Source organism: Trichechus manatus, unplaced genomic scaffold (assembly GCF_000243295.1).
Source record: "Trichechus manatus latirostris isolate Lorelei unplaced genomic scaffold, TriManLat1.0 scaffold00105, whole genome shotgun sequence".
Lineage (NCBI taxonomy): Eukaryota > Metazoa > Chordata > Mammalia > Sirenia > Trichechidae > Trichechus > Trichechus manatus.
Window position 1 is genome coordinate 7,264,592 of NW_004444041.1, and position 13,294 is coordinate 7,277,885.

Genomic DNA, 13,294 nt, shown 5'->3' on the forward strand with positions numbered 1-13,294 from the left:
GCTCACTAAATGGCTTCCAGGCAGGTTCCAGTGGACACAATTCTGGCAGCTGGCCAAGCCTCCCAATAAGACTCCATTTCTTAGAGCCTCAATGCTAGTACCTGCCCCTTCCTCTTCAGATACTTCAAAGATTCAGACAGCAGGTATTTTCAGGGTGTTCACCACATCCGCCAGGACTTGGGGGAGGAGGATTTGAAACAAGTCCTGGGCTATATTTAGAACTCTTTCCATCACAGCTGTGTGGTGGCTGTTGTGTATCAAGCAAGGAGAAGCCATTGCACCCGCCTTTACTTCTGATGCATCACTGACTGGAATGTTCAGTGAACCGAGCGAGAAGGGACAAGGCAAGGAAGAACTATCATCCCACATTCCCTCCTCTCTCTGCCACAATACTTCTTTTCAATTCCAGGGAAGGGGAAAGAGTGGTTTATTGCTCTAGATTCTAGATTGTTAGGTTTTTAGATACCAGATATCCTCCCATGAGCCAATCCTGGGAAAGAATCAGAGTTAGTAATTACAGCTCTCATCCCAGAATCCAGCACTCAGCATCTCATATTCTCACCGTTTCCAAAACACGAGAAACCACCCACACACCCACTGAGTATTTTTACACCCATTGAAAACCACAGACAAAATGAAGGGTTATAAAGAGTTTGGTCTTGAAATTTTTGAAATTTATAGTTAAGCCTTTAGAGTCTTTGTCTTCTAACTTTGTGATATAAAACATGTAAATTTTATAATGATATTTTTTTTTAAGCATAATTCTCTGACCAGTATTAAAGGCATCCTGAGAGTCATTGCCTATCAGTATGTAACAGGCAAGAGGGAAACAGGAAGTTCTCTCTTTGGATCATGAACAGGCTTTAAAAACTGGAAAGCACTGTAGTAAATGCAAGGAGCAGCTCTGAGCAACTAACCTCGTGACTCACACGGAGCAGCTGAATTGAATTCCTGCACTCCAGCATTCTATCGTACATGTATATTGCGTCTTGCCTTAGTCATCACTATTCAAGGAATCTGGGCTCTTTTTCAGTCTATAGGCCCAGTCTCAGGGAATCATCTATCTTCCTATATCATTAACACTATCACACATCCAGAAATGACTCCCTGAATTTTATCTTCAATCCTCAACTTTTCTGCTTGGGTTCCAGCTCTAAATTTCTATCACATGGGCAAGCTCTCCTGAGCTGTCCTGTCTGTATCTCAAATTAATGTACAAAACTGAAATCATATCCTTCTGTCCCAAACCCACTCCTTCTCCAGAGTTCTCTATTTCTGTTAATGGCACTTAGTTATGCTTGGGGCTACCCCTTCTCCCATCAATTCCTAAATCTTAACAATGCTACATCCTCCTCTCTATTCCTACTAATTTAACAGCCTCCCAAATGGTCTCCCTGCCTTGGTCCCACTCCTCTCTAATCCCCTTTCTCTACCTTGTGGCCAAAGGTTCTCAGTGCTCAAAGGCCCTTAATACAAATGCGTTGGCCTGGCATTTCAGGCCCTCCGTGGGTTGAACTCAAGTCTCCAATCCCATTGAACCTACCATGACTCCCCATGGAGCACCTTACCTGCAGTAAAGCTGAATTATTCAATGTTCCTGGGACAAATTTATGCCCCACCCCCCACCCCCACCTCAGGTTCAGTCACATTATTTCCTCTATATGGAAGGGACTTATATCCAATGTTTACACAGCCAAGCCTTCCAGATCCCACTCAGATTTTACCTCCACTATGGTCTTTATTATGATGTCTCAGGGAGAATTTCAGTAAACATTTCCCATACCAATAAAAGAAAAATACTGATTGGATAAAGATGGCTCAAGCTATTCGGTATTCCATGATCATCATCAAAACAGCTAACATCTATTTACCATTTCCAATCTTCCAGAAAAGCCCTAAACATGAAAGAACTAATTTATTTCTCTTAACAGTTTTATGAGGTAGTTACTATTATTACCAGCCTCAGTTTACAGATTAGAAAATCGAAACACAGACTTAAGTAATCTGCCCAGTGTCAAACAGCTAGTAAGTTGAGACGCTAAAATTTGAACCCAGGAATTCAGGTTCCAGGGTCCAGAGTCCACATATTTAGTCATTACTTTACTGCTCTCACGTGATAATCTAATCAGTTCCCAGGCAGTCCCAGACAATACAATAATTTCAATTGCTATAAAAACCTGATATGAGACTGAAAGGCGACATACTGTATGATTCCAACTGTATGACATTTTGGAAAAGGAAAAATATGTTGTTTCTGTGTGCCATTGAGTCGATTCCAACTCATAGTGACCCTATAGGACAGAGTAGAACTGCTCCATAGGGTTTCCTAGGCTGTAATCTTCATGGGAGCAGGTCGCCAGGTCTTTTCTCCTACAGAGCGGCTGGTGGGTTCAAACTGCTAAATCTTTCAGTTAGCAGCCGAGGGCTTTACTATCGTGCACAAGGGCTTCTTGCCAAAACTATAGAAACAGTGCAAAGATCACTGGTTGCCAGAGGCTTGGGGAAGGGGAGAAGAGATGAACAGGTGGTACACAAGCCATTTTTATTGCAGTGAAACTACACTGTATGATACTGTAATAGTGGGCACATGATGTTATGCGTTTGTCAAAACCCAAAAAATATACAACACAAACATGTAAACTATGGACTCCATTTAATAATAATCTATCAATACTGGTTCATCAGTGGTAACAAATGTACCATATCAATGCGACATGTTAATAATAAGGGAAACTGTGGGCAAAGGGAGAGGAGGTATATGGGAACTGTACTTTCTGCTCAATTTTTCTATAAGCGTAAAACTGCTCTAAAAATTAAAGTCTATCTAAAGGGAAAAATCCAGTATGTTAAAATAGAAAGAAAGAAAAAAATTCTCTAAAACCATAATTCTTTGACAATCATAGAGCTGGAAATTGAGGATTAGAATTGGCAAAGTAGCTTCAAGTCCATTTTCACTGGTGCTGGCAATACCAAGGTCAGACATGGACTTTTTGCAAGCTATGACACAAGAAGCCCATAATATAAAGCTTAGTTTTGACCATTTTTGAAATGAGAGTGCCAACATGGAGCCACTAAGTAAGTAACTATAAGACCTTAATTGATTTAGCCCTCAATTTGCTAATCTATTTAGTAAGGGTCTGTACTTAGAGGATTTCTACAGCCCATTCCATCTTGAAATAGGTTATAACTAATACAACATATGTTTATATAGCATATATTATATTGTATAACATAACACTATGATCTAAAATAAAATAACCAGTCTTTAACTATTTTACTGTCTCACCTTTCTCTCCTTGAAACATCTCTATTATGTGGATACAATATTTTTTTGCTCATTCAAAAACATCATGGCTGAAAGCACTAAAGGAGCTAAAATATGTTCTTTTGTTATTCTTTGTTACAAACACAATTCCTGCCCTTAAGAAGTTTACAATGTATCAGTAGAGACAGGCCCTACATCAATGTAGTACTACTAAGGATAAAAGTGATAAATGCCACGGCATTAACTATAGGAAGCTTTAGATGGGAGAAGTGGCTTTTGGCTATTAGAGGGAAGAGGGGCTAAGGAAATTCCGGAGACATCTTTTAGGAAGGGTTAGAGCTCCCCAAATCTACCAGGAAAAACAAAACAGACAAACATAAGTTTAGCTTGTGAAAGCCTTCTAGATAAAAGCTGCCTGTACCCAAAGGGTCACTTGATTACCACTGTATACTCTGAAGTTAATAATCAACAGGTCTTTCAGATGTCCAGCAGACTTCATTATTGAGATAATTATGAAACAAATTATATAAGCACGTGAGCTAACACCTACATTCTGAGTGCTGCTTTAAAATATGCACAGAGTAACTTATGCTCCACAATTCCAAATTTTGCTTCACCAGAAGCAAGGCAGTAAAATAAAAGGCTTGGATTCAGACAAAGATCGGTGAGTTTGAATTCCAGCTTTGCCTCCTACTTTAGTCTCTCTTCCTCCATTAGTAAAAATGAGGTACTTGGCAGTATTGCTGGGAGGAGATATGGAAATGATGTATGTGACAGTGTCTAGCACTTAATAAAGGAGCCCTGGTGGCACAAAGGTTAAGTGTTCTGCTGCTAACCAAAAGATTGGTGGTTTGAAGCCACACAGCAGCTCTGTGGGAGAAAGACCTGGTGATCTGCTCCTATAAAGACTATCGCCTAGGAAACCCTATGAGGCAGTTCTACCCTTTCCCACAGAATCAAAAATCAGTTTTAGGGCACCTAACAATAACAACAACATTTAATAGGTCCTCTATGAATTGGAGTCAACTCAATGGCAACGGGTTTGGTTTTTTTTTTTTTTTCTTTTTTTCAATAAATGTGGGTTTCCTTTCCCTAAATCAGGCAGGCAGAGAGAAAATTTGTAAATTTGAAATGAATTAGAAGCCACTTTTATTGCTGCTATGCTTCTAATTTTAGTGTTCTAGGAGGAGCTGCTATTCAGCAAAGCCCTTAAATTTAGGAACCAGGAAAGTAATCACTAAGGGAAGAAAAAAGAAAGGGGAAGAGGTAAATGAGGAGTCTAGCATGAAGAAACTCCACCCTAAATAGGAAACTCATTTACAAAGCTGGGGGAAAAGCCACAGAATCACATTACTATTTACAGGAATAAGAGAGCTCAATACCATCAACATCCTCCATGGCTGGAAAACATTCCGGATTCCTCATCTTCTTCTTCGCTTTTAATTTTAAATTAAAATTTTGTTTTATTCTAATTCAGCCCAGAGTCTCTGAAATTAATAAACTGAATGTTCCTAAATGAATTCTATTCACCGTACTCAAAGTGAAGCCATATCTCTTTTCTTGACTTTTAAAACCGGAAGTCCCTCAGTAGATGTGGTTTTAGGTAGCCTGTAGCCTTTGATCCTTATCAGCAAGCAGAAAGCAAGAGAGCCTGTTACCAAGGCAATATGTATTTTAATTCAAAAACAAGTAGAACTTAATTTTCATTTTTGCAAATAGATATTACAATTTAAGTTTAGAATAATTCTCCCCTTTAAAATTTGTATTATTTTTTAATTTAAGAGATAACTTCTTTTATGCATTCTTTTTTAGAGAGCTGGAGATTTCTACTTATAGGAAGTGATGATTCCATTATTCTCAAAGCCTCCATGTACGGATAATTATATTGATGGAAGCCACTTAATCCTTGGGCTTATGTTTCTTCATCTGTAAAATGAGAAGATTTAACCAAATGACCTCTAAGCAAAGTCTCTGGTTTTTAATGCTAATTCCAAGGTTTCTGGAATTTGGAAATCAGAGAGGCATAAATCCAATTCTGTCACTTTGCTTGACGAAAGTCAACATAGGGTAAGGCTTTCCTGGTAGTATATTTTCTCTTACCAGATCTAAATTGGCTAAATTGCAAAATGACCCATGAAAGAAGTGTTCACCAGTCACCCTTGAAAACTCCAACCTAATGAAAATCTGTAATGCATACCCTCTGTGATTTCCATCTGAACTTTTCATTTTTGATTTTTAATTACAATAACGATAAATTATGACTTAGTTAAAAAAAAAAAGTTATGTGCCCACCCTCTACAAATGCCCTGCTTAAAGAAAGAAATTCCTTTAGCTACACCTGCAGTGTTCTACAAGATTTTTGAAAAATATATATTATGTCCCCAAAGCAAAACCTAGGAAATACAGTTGTCCCTCAGTATCCGAGGGGGGTTGGTTCTAGGACCCCTGCAGATACCAAAATCCAAGGATGTTCAAGTTCCTTATGGATAATGGCACAGTATTTGCATATAACCTGCACACATCCTCCTGTATACTTAAAATAATCTCTAGTTACTTATAATACCTAATACAATGTAAATGCTATGTAAATAGTTGTTATACTGTATTGTTTAGGGAATAATGACAAGAAAAAAAGTCTGTAGGTGTTCAGTACAGATGCAACCATCACAGGCCTAACTACATAGTACACATCAGCAACAACGTAACATTTGTTTTTCAAATATTTTCTATCTGCTCCAGGGATACAAAACTTGTGGATACAGAAGGCCGACTGTAACTCCTCTGTGTAAGTTAGTCACATGTCTTCAAGAAGAAAAGTAAATGTTTATGCATGCTTTCATTCATTCAAAAAATATTTATTGAGTACCAATGTGTGCCAATCACTGTGCTAAATGCTAAGGACATGATGTGAAAAAACAAAGCATCCCTAACTCATGGAGCTTACAGTCTAGTAGTGCACATAGATGTTAATCAAATACTCACAAATGTATAATCATAAGCTATCCAAAGTACAGGATGCCATGCAACCTTATAACTAATGTGATTACTCATTCTTTCAGCAAAGCCACCAGCCTATAGTACAGAAAAATATGTATTGTTGTATATTAATTTAGTAGATAGCTCCTATTTACAGTTGATGCAGAGGTTTTACGCATTCAGATGAATACAAAGAGTCTTCCTGAGCAGCACTGCCCGATGGAAGGAGGTAGAAATGATTAACACTCAAGTCTTAATGGATGTACAATTTTAAATGGAGCTGAGATGGGGCAGAGCGGAAGTGTATACCATAATCCCTTTGCTTTCTGTCTTTGCCCCATAAAGAAGATGCCCACTTGGAAAACAGAGGGGCACATATTCCTCCCTCATCTTCGGTAATGGCTTTTTTCAAGTCCTGTTTCTGTAGTGCAGGTGCCACTAAGACAAGGAGAGACCAAAAAAAAAAAAAAAAAAAAAAGAACTTGCTATTTCTCACAAGAAATCTTTGACTGCTTCCCAGTTTCTGAAAAAATTCTGGCCTCACAAGACAAGATGTCTGAGAAGTAAGTTTTAGTCAAGTGCCCTGACAAATCATTTTTGAAAATACATACTCCTAAGGATCACATTCTAGAGAGTGTTGAATTGGTTCAAGGAAGCTTGGTGGGAAGATAGGAAACACCCTTTGTTCCCATGCAAAAGGGAAAACACTATAATGTAAAGTATCAACCCAAACCACAACTATGAAGCCTACATGGGGATGTTTTCAAGGCTAGGCATTTCTGGGGTAACTTTCATAATATAAAATGTCCGAAGCATCTCATTACCAATGAGGATCACATTCCTGAAGGATGACTTGGACAACATTTGCTACTCTGCTTCTCATCAATACCATGAAATCCCAAGGTCAGAGCCAAAAAAACCCCTAAGGATGTGTCTTACTTACACAAGCAGCAGAATGGAGAGAGCCAGGGCGAAGAGAGGAACAGTCAGGAGAAAAACTATATGATAAGGAGGAAAGAACGGTGAGTGCAGCCCAGCTGGACACTGTGACTGAAAAGGAGAAGGGGCATCCATGGGCCAGGGCATAAGTTACAAAGCCAGATCACCTCTGCCTGAAAACCAAAAAACCAAACCCATTGCCGTCGAGTCAATTTCAACTCATAGGGACCCTACAGGACAGAGCAGAACTGCTTCACAGGGTTTCCGAGGTTGTAAATCTTTATAGAAGCAGACTGACACATCTTTTTCCTGCAGAGCCGCTGGTGGGTTTGAACCGCTGATCTTTCGATTAGCAGCATAGCGCTTAACTACTGTGCCACCACTGCTACTTTGGAAAACACTTAACTGGCATTGAGTAATTGCCCTAATTTCAAGTGCTATCTTTAAGTAACTATTTCCAAAAGATTCCCAGCAGAGGAATAAACTTTGCAAAAATAACACTGTAGGAGTTTTCTTTGGGGGCGGTAGGATTATTTACTTTTTAATTATTTAAATTGTTACATTTCTGTAACATTTGAATTATTACAAAAAAAAAACCTTGTGCTTTTATAACAGAAAACAAAAGGTTTTTAAAAACAGAGAAAGTTAGTAATAATAATCATTCAGTATTACAGTGATGAAAAAGCCTCTTTTTCAAGGAGGTAAGCCTGCAATTTTTATTGCAGCTAATATATAGGTGATAGGATAAAATATATGAGTAGTTTTTTTTTAATCGCCGAACCAAGTTACATCAAAAGTGATCAGAGTGAGCAGAAGGGCAGGTTAGACCAGAGGAAGGAGCTCGACAGGTGAAGTTAGGACTCAAGGGCAAGTATAAACACTGCCATTGCTTAGCTCTGTGACCTGGGGTAAGTCTTTAACTTCTCAATCTCAGTTTTCTCAACTTTAAAATAAACTACCTCACAGGGCTATTGCAAAAATTCATTACTTAGTTTTCTATCTCCAGCTCATTTTACACACCTGTCTTGGATGAGCTCATCTTTGTCCAACCATAGGATAATAACTCCCTAGTTATCACCCACAGCCCAATCCTTTCTTATGCTCCCTACCTGAACATCCATGGCCCAGGCACCTATAAGCCAGCATCTCCAAAACAGAACTCATCCTCCATTCCCCACTCTCAATTCAAATCTGTCCTCCCTCTCATTTCTTATGCCAAACGGCAACAGCATCTACTTCAAGTTGTCAGAGAGGCCCTAGAATAATATCTATTAGCATACATTTTGCTAAAACCCGTTGCTGTCGAGTCGATTCTGGCTCATAGTAACCCTAGAGAACAGAGGAGAACTGCCCCATAGGGTTTCCTAGGAGCAGCTGGTGGATTCGAACCACTGACCTTTTGGTTAGCAGCCATAGTGCTCAACCATAAATTGCTAACCCTGATGAAATCTGCACTCACTTGCAGAAGAAAAAGTCCACTGTTTAATCATCTTATACCTTCCCCTGCCTTCTCCACATTCTAATGTGGACAGTGAAGTCTTCTTGAAGCCATCACTACCAGGTTAGCTTTTCTCCTCTGCACCCAGATGTAATAACTCAAACATTTACTAAGCACCCACCATACCTTTTTGGCTGAAATTTTCCCACCCAGCCTTCTTAATTGGCATAACTGCAGCCAGTCTACCAGCTGGTTTCTATTTCTGAGACTTGAAATCCATGACTCAGATCCTTTGGTGCTCTTTTTCTAGTATCACCCCCATTGGACTTCACCAAAATGTGTATCCAGTACGGTGCTTCAAAGAAGTCATATTCTCCAACCTCCTTATTTTCAGATAAGGAAACAGGTATAATAGTAGATAGTCTGTCCTACTGTGGTGGCTTGTGTGTACTATGATGCTGGAAGCTATGCCACTGGTATTTCAAATACCAGCAGGGTCACCCAAGGTAGACAGGTTTCAGCAGAGCTCCCAGACTAAGACAGGCTAGGAAGAAAGGCCTGGTGATCTACTTTCAAAAATTAGCCAGTGAAAACCCTGTGGATCACAATAGAATGTCCTCCAAAATACTACTGGAAGATGAGCCCCCTAGGTTGGAAAGCAACAATGGACTCAAGCATGCCAGCGAGCAAGAGGACATAGCGGGTCAAGGCAATGTCATTCTGTTGTACATGGGGTCACCATGAGTCAGACTTGACTCAACAGTAGCTAACAACAACATAGTGGCCAAGCTATTGGTTTTCCCTATGCACAGGTCCAAGTGGAAAGAGACAGAACCACCCCAGAACCAGACGCCTTGATGCCTGGTCCACCCATCTCTCCATTACACTTGGACCGTCTTCGAAGATAAGAGTTCAAATTGGCTGCTGAGTGAAGCAAAATACAAAAGGCCTGAAAATACAGTACTGCCAATTCTAATTTTCCACCCCTGCCTCCTAGTCCTTTCTGTCTTCTCTACATCCTACCTTCAGATAAAACAGTAACTGCCCACACTTCCTAACAGGCCTCAGATTGGTGGGTTCATCTATGACTGGGGTCTCACCCTTGTCACATCAGAAATTAGATTTCTTGCATAACAATTAGGAAAAACACTATTGAAAAGCAGTCTCCAGAAATAGATATCTAAGGTGAGGAGAGCCCCCCCAGCTGTTGCACTGAGAACTTAGTAAAACAAACTTTCAGAAAAAAGACAAAAACAAGTGTGACAATCCAAAAACTATAAAAAGTGGCAACACTTTTTCTCATGGACAGAATGTTTTTCTAAAAGTCAGTGTAAACTCTGAGAGATTCAATCTAACTAAAATGCCAAGAATTAACAACAACAAAGACGTTTTCTTAAGTTTCCAAAGACCACAGTCTTTGTATTTGAGTCAAAGTGACTAATGCCTGTTAACAGCCTCATGCTACAAACTGCTGATTAGCAGAAAGTCAAATGTTTGGGAATGACAAGGTCCACGTGTACATTCCAGGGACGCATACAAATTTTGCAGTACTCAGACAAAAACGGGGGTGGGAGGTAAGCAATGTGACAAATAGGCAAGAAGTATTTATAAAGGCACATTCCAATCAGAAACAGATGCTCCAGCTGTTCTCTCGTACCACTCCACATCACAGAGATGATGAGAAGCCCTTCACACAGCAAGCCACCTAGGAAAGCTAATGAAAAAAATATGGGGTGGGAGGAGGTGTCACTAATCATTTTAAACCCCTCTGGCTTTCCAGTGGGATTCCAAATATCCTAATTTCATAGAAAATATATCACCTTTCTTGCAAAGGAGAAAGCCACCCAATCGTCTCACAATTGCTCATTTGGGTCGTTTTTGTCCCTTCTGCCCTTAAAAATCCCTGGGTGATACAAACGGTTTGCACTTGACTACTAACCTAAAGGTTGGCAGTTTGCACCCACCCAGCGGCACTGCAGAAGAAAGGCCTGGAGATCTGCTTCCATAAAGACTACAGCCAAGAAAACTCTATGGAGCAGTTCTACTCTGTCACACATGGGGTTGCTATTAGTTGGAATGGACTCAGGGCCCTGCCTTTAACGTGTGGCATATCTTTCAGACGAGCTTTTTCAAAACAGTAATGAATAGGAGGTCAAAGTGAATTAAGAGGCCCAAATCAGTTGGAAGTTTTTTGGGTTTTTTTCCAACTTTTTATGTAGGGTTCTAGTCCTCATATTCACACATCAATTCCTCAGTGCTTCCTATCTGAGAAATACTGTGGCACAGTTCATATATATCTATTTAGCGAATGCATTAATCAGCAAATAATGAAATATGGATGGGCCACTTCCTTCCCTATGCCACCAATTCTATCATCGGATATTCATTAGCCACACCATTTGTTTCTGTCCCTTTCTGAAAAGGCAAGGGATTTCCAGTTATGGTAATGGCCGTGGAATGGTAGTCTCTGAGAAATCAGGGAAAGAAAAGAAAGAAAGAAAGAAATCCAAACCAGCTCTAAGGAAGTCATAAAAAGAAACCACCAGGATGCCTCCTCAGTCATAGCCTGGCCGCTTTCCCCTCCCAAGGCATATCCAGTTCCTCAGCTGACCTAGAAAATCTCTGAGTGCAGCGACACATTTCAAGCACTTGAAAAATTGAGAAACTGACATAAAAATGAACAAAACCATGGTAAATATACTCTTAGAAAATAAACATACAAATTAACAGACATCACTCTGCAAATATTACTAACAGTCTTAGCCTAAATTCTCAGATCTCCCTAAGATTTCCACTGCATCTCAATCTCAGCCCTGGAGACTATCAGGATGAAACAGAGGCTGCTTACGGAAAGTTGGGGTTTGAGTTAGCTTCCTACTGCCATGTAACAAATTATCACAAATGTAACAGCTTAAAACAATGCCCACATATTAGCTCTCAGTTCTGTAGGTCAGAAGTCTAAGCATAATGTGGCCAGATTCTCTGCTCAGGGTGTCAGAAGGCTGATAGCAAGGTGTTGGCCAGGCTGAATTCTTGTCTGAAAGCTCCGGGGGGATAAAAAACCACTTCCAAACTCATCTAGGTAGTTGGCAGAATTCAGTTCCTTGCAGTTGTCCGACTGAGGTCCTCCTCTCCTTACTGGTAGTCAGTCAGAGACTGCTCTCAGCTCCTCTCGTCACAGGGCCATCCGCATCTTCAGAGTCAGCAACAGAGCATCTCCCTCACATCAAATTCCTCTCACTTTTCAGGAAGAGTCTGGTTCCTTTTAAGGGACCACCTGATTAGGTCAGATCCACCCAGGATGGTCTCCCTTTCTTAAAGTTAACGGTGCCATAAAACATAACCTAATCATGGGAATAGAGCCCTGGTGGCACAGTGGTTAAAAGTTTGGCTGCTAACCAAAAGGTCAGCAGTTCGAATCCACCAGCTGCTCCTTGGAAACTCTATGGGCAGTTCTACTGTGTCGTATAGGGTCGGTATGAGTTAGAATCGACTTGACAGCAATGGGTTTTTTTGGGGGGTTAATCATGGTAATAACTATCATATTCACAAGTCCTGGGGATTATATAGGGTGTATATACCAGGAAGTGAGGATCAACTTGACCGCAACAGGTTTTACTACGTAACAAAGGAGCCCTGGCACGCAATGGTTAAGAGCTCGGCTGCTAACCAAAGGTTGGCAGTGGGAACATATCAGCCACTCCGTGGAAGAAAAGACCTGGCAATCTGCTCCCATAAAGATTACAGCGTAGGAAACCCTGTGGGGCAGTTCTACTCTGTCCTATACGGTCACTTCAAGTCGGAACCGATTTGATGGCACACAACAACCATGTAACAAGAATTCTGGAAAATGCCAAAGCTTCTTAAGGAACTTAAGCCTTATTAGGCAGATAAGTCATCTAGATGCAGCAGAAAACAACTGCCCAATGTTTAATGATAAAGTATAATACAAAGCTAATCAGAGGTTAGACAATGGAGATTAACATGGACCAGAGCAAAAAAGTACAGCTTTCTTAGAGGAGATCATGTCTGATCTAGGTCATGATAAGGTAAAATAAGATTTGGATAGTTGCAAAGAAGAAATGAAGATGGGAGAAGGGAAAGAAGTACGATCTGTCAAGGAGATAGCAGAAAAAGAAAGAGGCCCAAGGGGTATGGAAATCAACGAACTGGGAAAACTGAAGAATAATTAAGAGTAGACTTTTTAAAGACTTTAAAAGTGGTTCAAATTTGTTTACTGGAAATATTCCTTAAAATGAAGCGTTATAAAGACACTGGCTTCCCCACCCCCAGTATAAGCAATACATAATTAAACAATTACAAGCCCAGGATCTGACACTGGGTGCTCAAGGGTTGAGGAGGGGAGAGATCTAGGAATGATAACTTAGCAGCCACATCGTGAAAGGATTTTCTGTTCACTTGTGAACGTATCTTCTCACCAGACCTGCAGACCAAGGGATCTTGAGTATAGAATTGCCTTCTAGCCAAGATTTTAACCCAGATTACTAGCCTGGGCAACTATCCAAATGGTAAGCTATTTGATGCAAACTTCCTCCAGAGCATTAAAAAAAAAAAAAGCATATCTTGCAGATAACCTAATAGATTGACTCCATTAGTTATGGCTACAATTTCTGTCATTCTAATCAAGCTAGAGGTTTCTTCTTTCTTCCTTACTC

At 40.1% G+C, this 13,294-nt stretch overlaps 1 protein-coding gene across 1 annotated transcript in view; it reads right to left on the reverse strand.

Moving 5' to 3' along the window:
• Positions 1-13,294, reverse strand: part of SEPTIN11 (septin 11) — a 112,664-nt gene that overhangs the window by 52,974 nt on the left and 46,396 nt on the right. The gene's annotated exons all lie outside the window — the stretch shown is intronic.